The following is a 16232-nucleotide window of genomic DNA, read 5'->3' on the forward strand; positions in this document are numbered from 1 at the left end:
TGATTTGTCAACAGTTCTTTGTTGAATCACAGAAAATAATATTCCAATTTGAATTCTGCATAAATTCCTATAACTGTCTTTGTCCAAGAATTAATTTAGAGCCCTAGTATTTCCAGGGAAAAATAATCTCTTTTAATCCAAATAATTAGAAGAAAAACAAATATTTTGCCCAAAGACGGGTCACAACATAAAACACTTTAGCTTCTCAGATGTTAAGGCACTAATGACCATTCGTTTTCAAAACATCAATAATAAATCTAGCTACAATTCGAAACAGATGCCCGGATGTTGGTCAATCCTCTGGAAAAACCTAATTGATACATGTTCTTTGTCATATACTCCTAGTATGGCCTCGACTCCACTTTCTGCGAAAGAATTTTTAAAAAATATAAACCTTTTTTACTACAACTCTTACTGTTTCTAAATCAAGGTCATGAACTAGGTCAGCATTAGATATAAAGTTTATATTACTAGTTGTTTATAAAAAAAGGTCAGGTCAAACATAACTGAACTGAAGTTCTGGACAATGTCAAATCCAGCAAATAAAGTTGCATTCCAATAGCATGTAATGGAATAAAAAATAAATAACATGCAAACAATTAAATTACATCAAATAAAAATAATATCAAATATACATGAAAGAAACCATCCAGAAATGAGTTTTGCCGAGATTGTGTCATAATTTTAGGATAAATAAAAACAAGAGGTTGTTGAGATATAAGTGATGCTGCAAGAATACAGCATCGATTTTCACCACATTAAGGGAAAATTGGTTTAAATATTAATCATTCCGTACTCTGAAATGAAGTATTGTTCATAATGTCTCGACCGGATACAATTTCATGAAATCCTTAGAAAGAGTGGAGAGAGAAAAGTAATATCTAATCTCAAGAATTTTAAAATGAATTAAACATTAGCTGGAGTATAATGTTTAGTTATTTATTCTGCCCTTAGCCCGTTCGACGCAATGCTCTTCCACATCCGCCCCAATCTCAAAACTCAATACAACTCTGCAGCTGTACCGAAAGTATTTCATTCAGTTTTGTCGTCTTCTTGTTGTTGGAACAAATATTAATCTTTTGTTCATGCATTTCCGTGTACGGGTGGGTGTGTTTTCTATCATGGTCTTTGTGTCTGACTCTAACCACGTCTCTATGTCTATGTCTGTATTTGTCCCTGGAGTAACGCGTATTTAGGTCAATCCCTTGCCACATTGTTGTGCCCTATGGAGGTCAGTCACTTTCAACATTGTTGACCTTGTTTGCCAGATTATATGGAGTGTTAAGACCATCTAGGGACAATGTAAACACCCATGTTAAATTTCCTATGTTACATTCCCATTGTCCCCGTTTACAAACACCCAAATTTAACACTAAGGTCGCATTGTCCCCCAATCGCCCCCCCCCCCCTTCACCACTTATATACAACCAGACAGAGAATGATTGTCCACCGCAATAAATCCAAAATTAATGTTGGAGGGTCCAATTTTCAATTTGAACACTAAACTAGCTTCGATTGTCGGAGGTAAAATGTGCAGCAGCGAAGCTTAAAACTATCAACACCTGACGGCGGATGGGGGGTGGTGGTGTTGGTGATGGAAAAGAGTTATTGGCCTTTTGTCTATGTGAGATAGACAGGATGCGACAATTTTTGTCTTTTAGTAAGACTGGATTCATGAAGTAACAAGCTACTATTCTTAACGTAATGTGATTGGAATAATTATCTGAAGGAAAAAGAGTATTGTCACAATTTGAATTTTCAATATTATGAGTTACAAGTAGGAAAAATATCACAGGATAAAAAGTCACAATTTGAATTTTTATAACGTTGCATGTCACAGGATAAAAAGTCACAATTTGAATTTTTATAACGTTGCATGTCACAGGATATAAAGTCACAATTTGAATTTTTTATAACGTTGCATGTCACAGGATAAAAAGTCACAATTTGAATTTGTTATAACGTTACATGTCACAAGATATAAAGTCACAGCTTGAATTATTTTTGTAATGTTGCATGTCACAGGATATAAAGTCACAATTTGAATTTTTTTATAATGTTGCATGTCACAGGATATAAAGTCACAGTTTGTATTTGTTGCATATCACAGGATATAACGTCACAGTTTGAAATTTTAGAATGTTACATGTGACAGCATATAAAGCCACAGTTTGAATTGTTTGTAATATTGCATGTCACATGATATAAAGTCCCAACTAGAATTGTTGATAATGTTGCATGTCACAGGATATAAAGTCACAGTTTGAATCTTTTTATAATGTTGCATGTCACAGGATATGAAGTCACAGTTTGTATTTGTTGCATATCACAGGATATAACGTCACAGTTTGAAATTTTATAATGTTGCATGTGACACGACATAAAGCCACAGTTTTGAATTTTTTTGTAATGTTTCATGTCACAGGATATGAAGTCACGAATTGAATTGTTTATAATGTTGCATGTCACAGGATATAGTCACAGTTTCAATTTTTATAAATATCCAGGTTTAAAATGAAGATATAACCTAATTAACTGCTCCTTAGTCACTGAGATATTATCACCATGAACCGTTAGCTGTATGATTTTTAATATTTTCAAGATATTTAATGGCAGTTTGTCACAAATAAGAGTATCCACTTTTTTAAAACTCACTGTTAATGCAAAAGTTCGTTAATAAATTAATTGATACGGTCTTTGTCGGATAATTCTTGGTGAATTACTACAAATCTTGTCAGTCGAATGTTTATAGCAGCACAACAAAGAAATTCCGAAATGGTCTTCCTGTCCGACAGATAATCAGCACACAAATTATGTGGTCTTTTCAGCAGTAAAACTAGGCTTTGTGGTTCTCTCTTTACGACTTGGATTCCTACTGAATCTTGCTATACTATTTTGGTAACTATGTCATTTTCTCTCTGAAACCAGTTTTTGCAGGTTCATATTCTTGGTTGTGATGAGCCTACTTAGAGTGTTGGCACGTGGGTTACCAAAAGTAGCTGTTTCGCGTACACTCCATACGGCTCTCTCTCTCTCTCTCTCTCTCTCTCTCTCTCAATGAAGCAGTATAATAGAAGGTTTAGAAATAGTTCACAAGTTCTTCAGCATTTGGTGGCTCCCATGACATAATTGATGGATGTAAGCTTAACACTGTAGCACATGGTTTATTGATAAAAGCTAAGGCGTCCAGAATCCAGATGACTGCAGAAGAAGTGGAAATCTGGATCATTCATGTAGCGATTGGTCTGTACAACAATCTGTATGTTCCTCAGTCTTGCTTGCGTTAGATGGTAGAAGCAGCCTTGGCGTTCCATATGACATCCAAATACGGCAGGTACTGCGCTCGGCATACTGTCATGAGTAACGACTATAGTGACGTCTATAGTAACTACTGTAGTAAAATCATTAGTAAAGACTATATTAACGTTGAAGTTTAGACCAAAACGGCTTCACTTGTCACTGATGGCTTGGAGAAACGTCATAATTCAGGGTTCAGTGACTAAGTTAAAAGTATTTTCAAAAAAAGTCACGTGACTAAGAAAGATCTAGGAGTATGCCAAATCACATGACCATGAAAGATATGCAATCACAAAAAGTCGTTGATTCCGATGTTTTAAAATTGTATTGATTTCCTGGCTCAACACAGAGTGAGATTTAAAAAATTAGAACCGACAAACTGATATAGCATTAGCCAGACAAACACATAAATAGATGGATGGACTATTCAAATGTAAATTTCCTGCAATTAAAACAATTCCAAAGCGACTTCTGCATTAAATGTAGTATATAGCGAGACATTTCCAAAATTAAATACGTATTGCCTGCTGTTACAATAATCACAAAGCGATAAGAAATGTCTTATTCGTGCTTAATGGAATTGTTATTAAGATTTCGACAATTTGAGGTCAATCAAATGAACTTAACTCTTATGATTATTTTTAAAATCTTCGATTAGTAATAGTTTATCTTCTAAATGTACATACAAAGCTATTTTATTCAACAGGCACACATAGGAAATACTTCTCATCACAAGGGATCAGAGAACTAATGACTATTTGCAGCTCTTTTCCCACACTAAGTTAGAATTCATTACTACTTATAGTAATAATTAAGACAATTGAAAGGAAAGGAAAGAAAAAAGGCATGGTAAAAGTTTACACTGCACCGAAAGCCTTATTTCTAATATTGATCTGAATACAGTCTTTTATTATGCAAATAATATTAATTTACCATACTGATAATATGGTGGAAACAATACGAAGCCGCTGATGCTTTTACCTCTAAAAGATCAACAATTTATGCACAAAATTCTAAAATACATGCATTGATAATGATATGCCTGAGTTAAATACGAATTTATGATCACTACGAGATGCATAAACCAGAAAGAAAGTTTTAAAAAAATGTTACATGAGGCATAGTAAAACAATTATATTAAAAAAATCACAAAATTTTAAAAAAGAAAGTGTTTCTATGGAACAAATGTGCAATTGTTTTTAATGGGGTGGCCATATATTACGTCACTAATCGGGGGGGGATGATGATGGATGGTACTTGGAGTATTAAAAATGTGACGTCATTAAATAACACCGGTACCACCTACAACATCAGGGAGGATGAACAGACCAGAATTTCAGACCGAAATAAAGCTATGTATGGAGTGTGAAAAAATACAAACATCAATAACGCTAAAGTAGTCATGGTAAATAGATCAGAATTTCAGACCGAAATAAAATTGCCTACGACGGGTTAAAAAAACGTCAATGAGGCCTCTAACTTGGTTAGTTTATTTTTGTGTAAAATATATTTACGTGGGTGGTCACCCAATCTGCTGCCATATGTGTAAAAAAAAAACGCGGTAAGATCTGTCAACCAAACTTTTTACCGAGACCTATTCGATATCGCGATCGAGTATCATGTAAATTTATCGTGATAAATCCACGAGGAATCGCTTGCGCGTGCGAGTCTTTAAATTTAATCATATATATGTCACCTGAACACCAAGTCTGATGAATATTTCGTAGGCTGTATGTATCAACACCATTAAAAACAACCAGAAGATTGCAGTTATCTCTGATCACTTTAGGTATTTGCACATATCGTTGAGAAATATATATAATATCGGTGATTGTGTGTCTTGCTCAGGAAAATATCCGAACTGGATTTGATTGTTTATCTAGCATCACATAATCGTATGCTACGAGATTGTTAATACTACCATCAAGATCATCTACGTATGGTGCATCTCTGACGTCGGTGATAAAATCAATAATATAATTACCGTTTTGATTAAATTCTTTTAGCACGGCGTAACATCTCTGATCATCCACAGATGGTGCCACTAACTATAACTTGTCGCACTTGAGCAATCTCAAGATCAGGTTCAGTAACTATTGAATCTTACCAGACACATATGGACCTAGGATAATTGATCTGATAGAATTTGGTAGAACTGGATGTTGCTTGATTGGCTCATGCTTTCGTGTCGCTGAGAAATCAATGACATTCATGTTGTAGGAATATATAATAATTCTATGAATGTATTTTGTGTTCGATGCAAAGCATTAGTCGGCCGGTTATTATGAAGAAAAAAAAATGGAATCGATGTATTATAGCCTAAGATGTTATTGGAGAGCAGCGATTAGTAAACTTGCTGATGGAGCAGGTGTCGCACGTTCCATTGCTGAAAATCAGTTAGTACGATAGGCAATATGGAAAAATTACCTACCACCGCCTAAAACAATTCAGTACGTACATTTTGACGTCAGAACTCCCAATGAAGTTCATCAGGAAGATAGTTTGTTTTTACCACATGATACTATTAAAATTGGTAGACATCAATCACGCACATACAAATACGCGTTGACTGTCGTTGATGTCGCAAGCAGATATAAAGAAGCATAACCACTATCAACTAAAAGAGCAAATGAAGTTGCATCTGCGTTTAAACGAATTTATCAGAGAGGACCATTGCAATGGCCACAGTTGCTACAAGCTGATCATGGCAAAGAATGTCTTGGTGCGGGAACGTCGATGATAAAACAGCATAACGTCAAAATCAGACGAGGACACATCGCAATTCATCGTGATCAGGCACTCGGCGAACGATTTAATCGAACACTTGCTGAGCGATTGTTTGGATATCATTGTGCGCAGGAAATTTCCCTGAAAAAGTTTAGTCGGACAAGGAATCTCGTGAATGGGTTACAAGACTAATAAATGTGATAGCCTCATCAAATAATGAAAATACTCTTCGAATTTATATGAAACCTTAAATACAATCACAAAAAACACATGTCAGTACAAAGACATGACACTTTCACAAAACAAACAATACTAGGTAACGTGACTGTCAAATATTTATCTGAACCTGGCGAACTTGAAGGAGGTTAAAAAAAAGCAAGTGACCCAATATGGAGTGTAACCACACATACAATTTCCAGCGTTGTAAGATCCACGGGTAGACATGCAACCTGCAAACTAGATTCAACTGCTCCTCAACGTGGATTTGTACGTGAACACTTAAAATTAATTCCTGAAAATACTCAATTAACACAATGCCTTCACTCTTGTAAATGATTATTAGCTAAAAGGGCGCCTGCGCAGCTACGTCGATTACATTCAAGACAGGTCAACGTCATATTTTCACGTGTGTGACCGAGACTATTATTAATTCTATCCAAGGTAAATTGTCTTGGATTGTTATTCGAATAAGAATTCGCATTAAGAAATCTTTGAACACATCTAGCGACACCGTGATTATTTCATCCCATTCTTCAAATGTATTTTTCATTAAATTTAACAGTTCCATCTCGTGGAAATAGGGTTACGTCGGTCAACCACACGTGAGCATTATGATCAACAACCTCTAACTAAGCTCCCTTTGATTTATATTGCGATTCATATAAAATCTCGCCTATTATTGTTTTCATCCTCATTTGAAAGTTTAGTTTCTTTTCCAGCTCGGCAACGTCGTTGATTGTAGCTCCCTGTTGCTTGACACCCCACTCATTTACCTTTTTGAGTCTCATATATGTTAGACCATTTCTACGTATATATCACCTTTGTGAAATGTTCTGTAACTCGCTCAGCTTCCCAATTCTTTATTGTCGACATAATAATTAATTGTCCTTGCTCGCTGGTCATTCATTGTAGCATCAATCCTAAACATGTCAGGGGTTTTATTGTCTAGCCTAATTCAGAATGTTGACCACGCAAGAATCGCACCATCGTTGCGAAATTCTTTCTTAGCTTCACGGATACTATTGATTATATATTTATTTGCCAAAGCTCGCTTTGGCAAGTCAGGGGTTATTCTGTCTAGATTGAATCTAGCTTGAGGAGGTTTAATTGTAGATAATCTCGTAAATTCCTTCATATTATAATCAAGGCAAATACATAATTAAATTAAACTTTAATGTATAATATACAATGATTCAAGCAAAAACATCATTGTAAGTGGTTGATGATTGGATCTCAATTTCTTGTAATCGGTCTTGCGTAAATGAATTAAGTAGGTATCATTTACAAAGTGTGCGACGGGCAGTCAAGGGAAAAAGCCGTTTATGAAATGTAACAAAGGAGTCCGGGAAAAATCGCAGTTGTGTGTAGAATGCGATGGTAACAAATACAGAGCTTTGAAACAATATCATGATAAAAAAAATACTAACGGAGTTGAATCTCCTATATAAAAAATAGACCGAAGACTATCTCGCTAGATTTTCGTGATAGCATCCCACATACTTTTTTCCAATAATAAAAAATAATTTAGACAAATAATATTTATTGTATAAATGGAGCAAGGAGAATTTGTTACACATCCTATCGTTAGAAATTATGAGGCATCACGTGATGGTATCATTTGAAATTGTAAACTAAAAATCTGGTCGGTTTGGTTGATAATGCTTGTTATCTTAGACGCTCTTGGTAAAAAGGTATCTCTGTCACAAGTCTGTCTATGAATGTTTTCAAGGACTGATGAACGATAGCCTTGTGATTGATCATATTCATTCAGATCCAAAACATTATTCTTTGGATAATTTGCAGGAGTCAGAATTGTAAATTTGGAAATACTGGTAAATATATTAAAAATAATTCAAGACCGTTATATCTGTGAATATAGAAACATATGAAGAAACAGAATTTTGATCGTTGTAGGCAGCTCCAAATATTTTAATATTTTCCCATCTTCGGTACAACATGTCGCGGATTTTTAAAAAATCAATCAGCATTTTCAAAGAAATACAAACAAAGCATGATATTTTGGTAAGCCGCCACTTCTGAATTAGAACAAAACATATTGAATTAGATATTCTTTTTTATGTTTTGGTATTTTGCACCGCGAGCCAGTGAAGGGAAATAACTCTGTCAAGTAAAGTTTCCTCCAGTGTAGGGGTTAAAGAGTTAACCTCGCTTGTATTTATTATAAATACTTTCACTTATAAATTAATTTTTAAAAATTGTGGTTGTTTGTGGGTTTTTTATAATTAAAACAAACATTATACTTGTTTTTCTGACTTTGTAAGGTTTCTTAACACTTCCGACTTTATCAGGGTTAATAGTTTAAAAAAAAGAGAAAAATTAAACCACGACCCATGGATGAGCTATTTCTGAATCAAAATATAAATATGTTTAACTATGTATGAAATAGATCTCCAGTTATAAGTGGGGGTCCTCCCAATGCTCGATATTCAACAGACGTGTACTCCTTCCCACCATGTCACCACGTGGTGTCTTCTATTTTGTACCTCCCCGGGGTTACTTATGGGGGAGGGCGTACAGAAATCTGTTGAACGTATAGAAGGCCCCTGGTAGTTGTAGGTGTGTAGATGTAATTAATATATGCAAATATACATATATGTAAATACATGTATATATGTAAATAAATGTATAAATACATATAGAATTGTAAAAAAGACGTGAAAATATGTCAATACGTGTATATATGTAAAATAGATGTAAATATGTAAATATATGTAACTATGTAAATAAACATGTAGATATGTATATAAACTCAGAGATAACTTCACCATTGTAGGTAAAATCCTGTGACAATGAAAATAAATCTCATGAAACTACAGCACTTCTTTGAGAAAGATTGGCCAATGAGAACTTTAGGGAAGTAAGTGGGTCAAAGTGGAGATGTAAAACTCCTGAAATTGAATTTCCTCTATTAGGGGTGCCGGAAGTATGTGAATTGTCGTTGTTCTAAAGAGTAAGTTAATATTATATGTTGTGCTGTCCTTAGATCTGCTGTAAATGCATTTCTTATTTGAGGAATGCTAATAGTTTTTATTTAAATATATATTTATTGTATAACCACTTACGAAAATATTAATACTATTATTTCTGCGATTGTAAAATTGCATGATTATATGGTAAAAATAATTCTGATCAACTTGATACTGAAAAAGCCCTTTGTGATTTTGAATCACTGCAGGAACGAAAATTCGAAGGTCAATAGCATAATCGTTGGCGAGCGTCCATGACGCGCAAGTTGAAAAATTCGTTTCAGTCGCACAGGCGATTGAAAAACTTAAATCAGAGTTGTCTCAGGAATACGAAACAAAAGAGATTTTAATGCGCATGTAAAACTGTTGAGAACGATTGTGTCCGATTATAAACATGGTGACAAAGTCACTTGTGAAAATGAAAGTGATTGCAACACTAAACAAAGTGAAAGTGTGAAACAAGGGGAATAAATAATTTTCGACTATAGCAAAAATAATATTTATTTGTTTCGTTATGAATCAAATATGTATTCTAATATTTTTTAACTTATGAAATTTAAGGCAAGAATGTGAATAATTCAGAAATATATCTCTATCGTACACAATCGTAATAATATGTTCACGTTGCAGCTCATTTAACTGCTCCTGCATTACCAAAAAATCTTCACCGCCATAGTAATCAATAAGTATATTAACACTAAACCTTTCTGTATGTGACTTTGTCAAGAGGGGACAGTGACAACATTGTTCTGATGTCACTTTCGAGTACCTCTTTGTTGTATACAAAAACTCTCGAGTGTTGGTATATATATATATATATATATATATATATATATATATATATATATATATATATATATATATATATATATATATATAATGCCGAACAAATAATTGTTTAACAGAATATTTGTATTTTACTAAATCCTAATTTTGAAGATCTACGATGAAGATCTATCAGCGTCAAGATCTAAGTTCTCACATACAAACTTCTTGTGGAAAAGTATCCTCGCAAATCAAGGAGGTATCCGCGCTGGTCAGTAAGTTTGAAATGTATCCATGACATCAGCGAATTATGGCATAGCAGATAAACAGGATGAACAGGTTCTAATACAAACAGAAACCCAGGTGGAGTTGGAGGGTTGAATGTGTATCAAATGTTTCCCTGCTGGCCTGGATGGATTTTGAAGTTCTATTTGATAGCTGCCATCGATTGCATCACATACAAGACTGACTCAGATCGTAGTTTAATCGCGACAACACCTGGTGGAATATGACGACCTCCACTGTATAGATAATTATTGTACTTTAGGATGTTTGCAGAGATATTTGTCTCGATGCGGCAGCGATTTGTGGAAAATATTCAATGATAATGTCATTGATTTTGATAAGATTTCCGTAGAATTTAAGTTTTGGCAAATCATTCTCAGATGCTACCATTACCTTTAAAAACTTTTATTTGATTGGTGTTTGTTAAATCAATAACAGACTGTACAAGTTTGGAAGATTCAAGATCATACTCTATTTTGTTTGTGTGTTTTATCTGTGAAATAATTCCCTCGCTATGTTTGTCATTGTGATATTCTGTTACGTAGCTGGCAAATTTCTTGCGTACCTCACCTATACTAGCATTATAATGGACAATAATATCATTAAATAAAACTTTAATGTCACTAAAACGATAATTCTTATCAGAAACAGAGGGTATGTTAAACTCCGAGAATATTCTTGGATTTCCATCTCTAAGGAATTCAACAGACGATTTAGGCGTCAGACGCACGCTCACACACGTCCACATGTAAGTAGGGTCACTATAATCTATATAGGATACTCCAAAATACTCCTTTTTGTAATCACGGAGTTGAGGTTCTGGTGGTCCCAGATGAACCGGCTTAATATCGTCGAACCTACATTATGACAAACGCCAGTTTCCCGACCAGCAATAATATATCGGGTACTGTTAAAAAAAAAGCCATAATTCCAATATTAACAAATCCACCCTGCTCATCACCATACTGAATACCATCGAGTTTTACAAGTCTAACCTGAACTTCAGTGAATGCCTCTGTGGGCAAGAAATATATACTTGTATCCTGAACATGTAATTCAATTCGTCCACGTTGGTTTAGTTCTCGTGCTTCATAAGCATGCTGTTGATAATACTGACTCATCCTTGAGTACTGGTGTGTCCATGTCAAATACTGGATCAGATACACATTTGAACATTATTTATATTTGCTGATGTCTAGAATGATGCATTCATCAAGATTGCTTAGCGATTGCGACGCTATAACTCAAAGCTAGCTACCAAATTTGCAGCTATTTTTTGAGGTTGGTCACTGGCTAATTCTTTCAATCGTTAATTTTCAGCTTGATTTATCATTTTACTAACGTTTGCTGGCATCATTTCGATGCTAGTAGTTTTACTTGCTAGGTTATCGTGGTATTAATCGTCTTATTCTATCATTGAGAATACTTGACCAGCAACATCACCAACAGTACCAATACCTTTATCACGAACAACGTCAATAGCTTTCATTCCTAGCTGCTTTGTTTTGGGGATTATCCTTCTGAATAGATCTTGAACAACATCGCCGAGTTCAGCTCCGTAGATTGCTTTATGTTTGTATTCACGAATTTATCACACTAACCATTACAGGTCAACGTTGAGCATTATGTATGATCATCTCATTTTCTTGCCACTGATCAAATTACATAGCCTCAATAACTGCGAGAATATCAGTGATTTATTCGATGAGTGAACGATAATCATTATTGGCCATGATACTGCCTTTAAATAATCTCTGACAAATAGCAGCTGTTTCATTAATGATTTCTGGGCTCGTCTTTCACCGGTGAAAATGTATAGTATGTCCACGTCGGCAAGGATGCTATTAGAATAAAGTGTATAAATTTTTTTTACACTGCCAGTGACAAGACCTCCTCCGGATTGTTGGGGTTGTCATTGTTCTCGTAGTCACCATGAAAAATAGTCATCTATACCATTGATAAAGGCAATATCATTGTATCATTATTTCGGGCCTGATCAACTCCGTAGTGTATGCGAAATATTCATTTATACCATTCATCACGGCATCATCAGCGTCCTCGGGTTTCAAATAATCTTTTCTGATATCAAAACATGCCGCGGCAAATGCAGGTAATTATCTTACTAAGTTGTTAGATGTGGTTAATACTTTCTTCGGTAAATTTATCGATCACTTCAATTCTCTCTCTCCCTCTCTCTCTCTCTCTCTCTCTCTCTCTCTCTCTCTCTCTCTCGCTGGTTCTGGTATATGGTCCCTTATATCGTCTACTTCAGAACGAAGCTGGTCAATACCCTCAAGTGTTTCTTGTGTTTGTGGTTGATAAGCAGCACCAGCTATTTCACATGAAGTTCTCTTAGAATCTTTTGTTATTTATTTTATAGTTCGTTCTGCTATGTTTCCAGTTGGTTTAGCGGTTTGCTCAGTTGCTTTAGCGGTTTGCACCAGCGTGGGATGATGACCCACGGCAGCCTTCGTAATCCGTTTAAATAACTGTTCTGCACCCTCTGTAAATTCCACCTGAGACTCCTGACGCTCTTTTAATTTTTGTTTGACAGAATCACGGATTGGAAGATATTTTTTAATTGCATCAAGTCGCAGTCGAGCTAGTTTAGTTGTGCGAGATTCCATGGCTAACACATTATGGATATAATAGTGGGTTAATTGCACCACCTGCCGGTACATCTTTTTTACACATTTTCCTCTGTCAAGTCGCACACAAGGGTGACTCCTAGATAAATATGTTTGACATACAATGATAATACTAATAATAACCAGTTAGAGGTCTCGGTGACACTTTTATTTTTTCACCGGTCGTAGGAAGGCTTTACCGCGCAAATATAATGTGTCTGTTCACTCCAACTGCTTAGCGTTATTGACACTTGTATTTTTCACCCTCCGGAGGAAACTTTATTTCGGTCTGAAATTCTGGTCTGTTCACCCTCCCTGCTGCTCCTACCAAAGAAAACGAAAACTGCATATCATCGTAGTATCACCATTGGTGGAAGAGAACACGGAGTCACAAATTCATGATATGAGATATCTCCAACTTTATTTCTTGAAGTTTAAGTCTATTTCCTCTCAATATTTTTGTCTTAATATAGGTTTCCAGAGGATTAAACCCCAGAATTATCAAAATATAGTGGCATGTTATTCTAAACAAAGTAATTTCGCACCAATTTTAGTTCCGACATTTATAGGGGTGGGGTTGTTATAGCCTAGTGACATCATATGAGAGGGGGTCTGAGTTTTTGTGACAAAATGTGATGATTGTCAAAAATCAACCAAAAATTTATATAAGAGGGGCTCATCGGTGGGAAGCTACTTCTACTACTATCAACACCTACGACATTTTATCAATCCAACAACGTATCTTAAAAATCAGTATACGCTGCTATTTGTTTAACCATAAATCTGTGCCTTTTCAAAGAGGGAAATTTTTTATTGTCATAGTAATGCTCTCCGTTAATTTCCGTGGCAATTTGTTATACGAGACTTCTGTCCGTAGCTTAATTCACCTATTTCCGGTACAGACTGGTACTTGACAAATTATATACAGATTAAGATGTTATGGAAAAAGTGAGAAACTCGTCAGTTCACGATTCAATGCAAATGGCAACGTTGTATGTAGGTTCGAGACCAGATGAAAGCCGTTCGTTTAGGTAACTTTTATAAGGGAGGCATACCTTTCAAAATTTATATCTTTTTCTTTATTTATTTGTAGATTTAACACAAACTAAGTAATTATGCTGCATCGTTATCTTTAGAGCTATGGAGATTAACGTAATGTTGACTACACTGGTACAGTACAGTACTAGTACAGTTTACATCATTCGCATACTCCCTTTGCCCTTACCCACTACCGATTTTTAAAAAATGGAATTAAAACGAAAAGCATCAGAGGTATATAAAGTGCATACAAAAAGTCATTTGTTTCATTTTAGTATTTCTTACCTGGTTGTTTGTGCATTTTTATATCATTGATGTTGTTTGTTTTTAAAATAGGCCTACACTACAGGTACTTGATTCTGTCGGTTGAAAACCAATACTGAGACTGTCCCATACTGCTGATTAACATGTATGTTTGTTAATTGGGAGTTGGGGAGAGTGTTGACATTTGTTTCCGCCTTTTTCAGTCGATATAATTAAGTGATCTTGTACTAGTTTACAAGATTATTCATGTAGCCATATAATGTATTTGATCAATAATTTACAGTTGAAATGCTCTTAGAGAACACACAGGGCTTAGTTTCTTAATTGAGAACTTTTGTGTTTTATATCATGGACTCCTTTTCAGAGATGATTTATAAACATTAGTTAATTTAGCATTGTATGGATAACAGAACGTTTGACTGGAACATATGTATATTATGTCATGCATATTTATGCACATCACATAATTATTTCTTCCTGTGATGACATTGTACATATGCTCCAGTAATAAAATTGTTTAAATATATTTAAAAAATGTTAGTCTCAGCATATGACTTAAATTGCTTTGTGTATATGCAGAACCTCAGTCTGTGAATGTAGTTTTTGGAACTTGAAAGCTGTTTTTGTTACTTAATAACTTATTTCCCTTGAAGTGCAAATAATCCGAGACAGAAGACATAATTACACCAGATGATTTTATTATAATTCTTACCATTATCAAACAATTAAAAATGAAAAAAATTAGTCAATGATTCTAACAATTTTCATACAATTAAAAATTAAAAAAAATAAAAATAAGTCAAACATGTTAAGTAACAAAAGAGTACCTTAAATAATTATTGAAAATTTAGAGTTAAAGTAAAATTGTTTTGTTGAAAATCTGATTACTGTTTTTTTAAATAACCAAAAATGTTGTGTTTGTTGGTTTAATTATGTAATATGATATAAAAGTCTTTATATAAATTTCAACAAAAATAACAAAGTGCCTCCACTTGGCATCAGTAATGAGAGATCCACACAAAACATTATAATTGTATACATCATTCTAAATAGTGATGCGATTGTCAACTTTATGTCACACATGTTGAGTAGCAGACACTGACTTTTATGGTGGGAAGTTTTATTGCCCTGAGAAATTAGTTGGCAGGATTTTTAAGCAGATATACTGATTGAAAAAAATGGAGTTTTTCATGAATATATCTTTGTTTCATTTTGCAACTGATAATGACAAAGAGTTTTGACAATTTTTCTGTCTGCGTGACTCAGTGTTGCTCACTGTAAGCACTCTTGTGGTTATGACATCACTGAGAAATTCTTGCAAGAATTTTGTGATTATGACCTGGCATTAGGCCAGTTATAATTGTAATCATAACTGACTGTAATCAGTTCCAGTGAGAGCTGTGATTGTAATTATCATCATTGATTTAGATGCTCTATAATCATAATTATAATCATCCTTCTTTGGCAGTGTAATCTCGCAGTGTAATGATGATTGCAAATGATTACAACAAAAATCAAGAACTATATTGTTAAATATTCTAAGAATAATACAATTTTCCCAAAAGACCATGAATGTTGACTATTACAATAAGGAATCGATAATTTTAGTTGACTGTTTGTTAATTCGAAAAATCATGTTCAGTTAGGAACTCATTCATTGGGTATAAGTTAGCAGCAAAGTATACTTCCAATAAATGTACTTAATGTGGCTTCTTATATAGTTATGCCAAGTTATATAGTTAAATTTAGATACAATCTGACATGTTAACTTTGAACGCTTTCTTGTAAAATGTTGATGTGTATGTGATGCTAATTAGTTCTCATTTGGTGTCTTAATTGGTATGTAAATAATTGTCAATAGACATTTACATAGAGTTAAAATTGTATTTCAAAACAAATACAAAGCAAATAAAGTGTAATTGTAATCGTAATTAAACACCTACAATCATTCCCATGCCTAATTATGATACTACATCACAATATAATATTGGATAACAGTTCCTCTATCCGACGTAAAAGTTTG

The 16232-nt window shown here is 34.3% G+C and overlaps 1 protein-coding gene across 2 annotated transcripts in view; it reads left to right on the forward strand.

Annotated features, from left to right (window-relative positions):
• Positions 1 to 13849: 13849 nt before the first annotated feature.
• LOC149783086 (uncharacterized) overlaps positions 13850 to 16232 on the forward strand; it is a 94437-nt gene continuing 92054 nt past the window's right edge. For both annotated transcript variants that reach the window (XM_089931301.1, XM_089931300.1), the window contains exon 1: positions 13850 to 13938. The gene's annotated coding sequence lies outside the window, so the exon portion shown is untranslated. The remainder of the gene's footprint in view (positions 13939 to 16232) is intronic.

This window comes from Sinohyriopsis cumingii, chromosome 14, assembly GCF_028554795.1.
Source record: "Sinohyriopsis cumingii isolate HCF-2022 chromosome 14, ASM2855479v2, whole genome shotgun sequence".
Lineage (NCBI taxonomy): Eukaryota > Metazoa > Mollusca > Bivalvia > Unionida > Unionidae > Sinohyriopsis > Sinohyriopsis cumingii.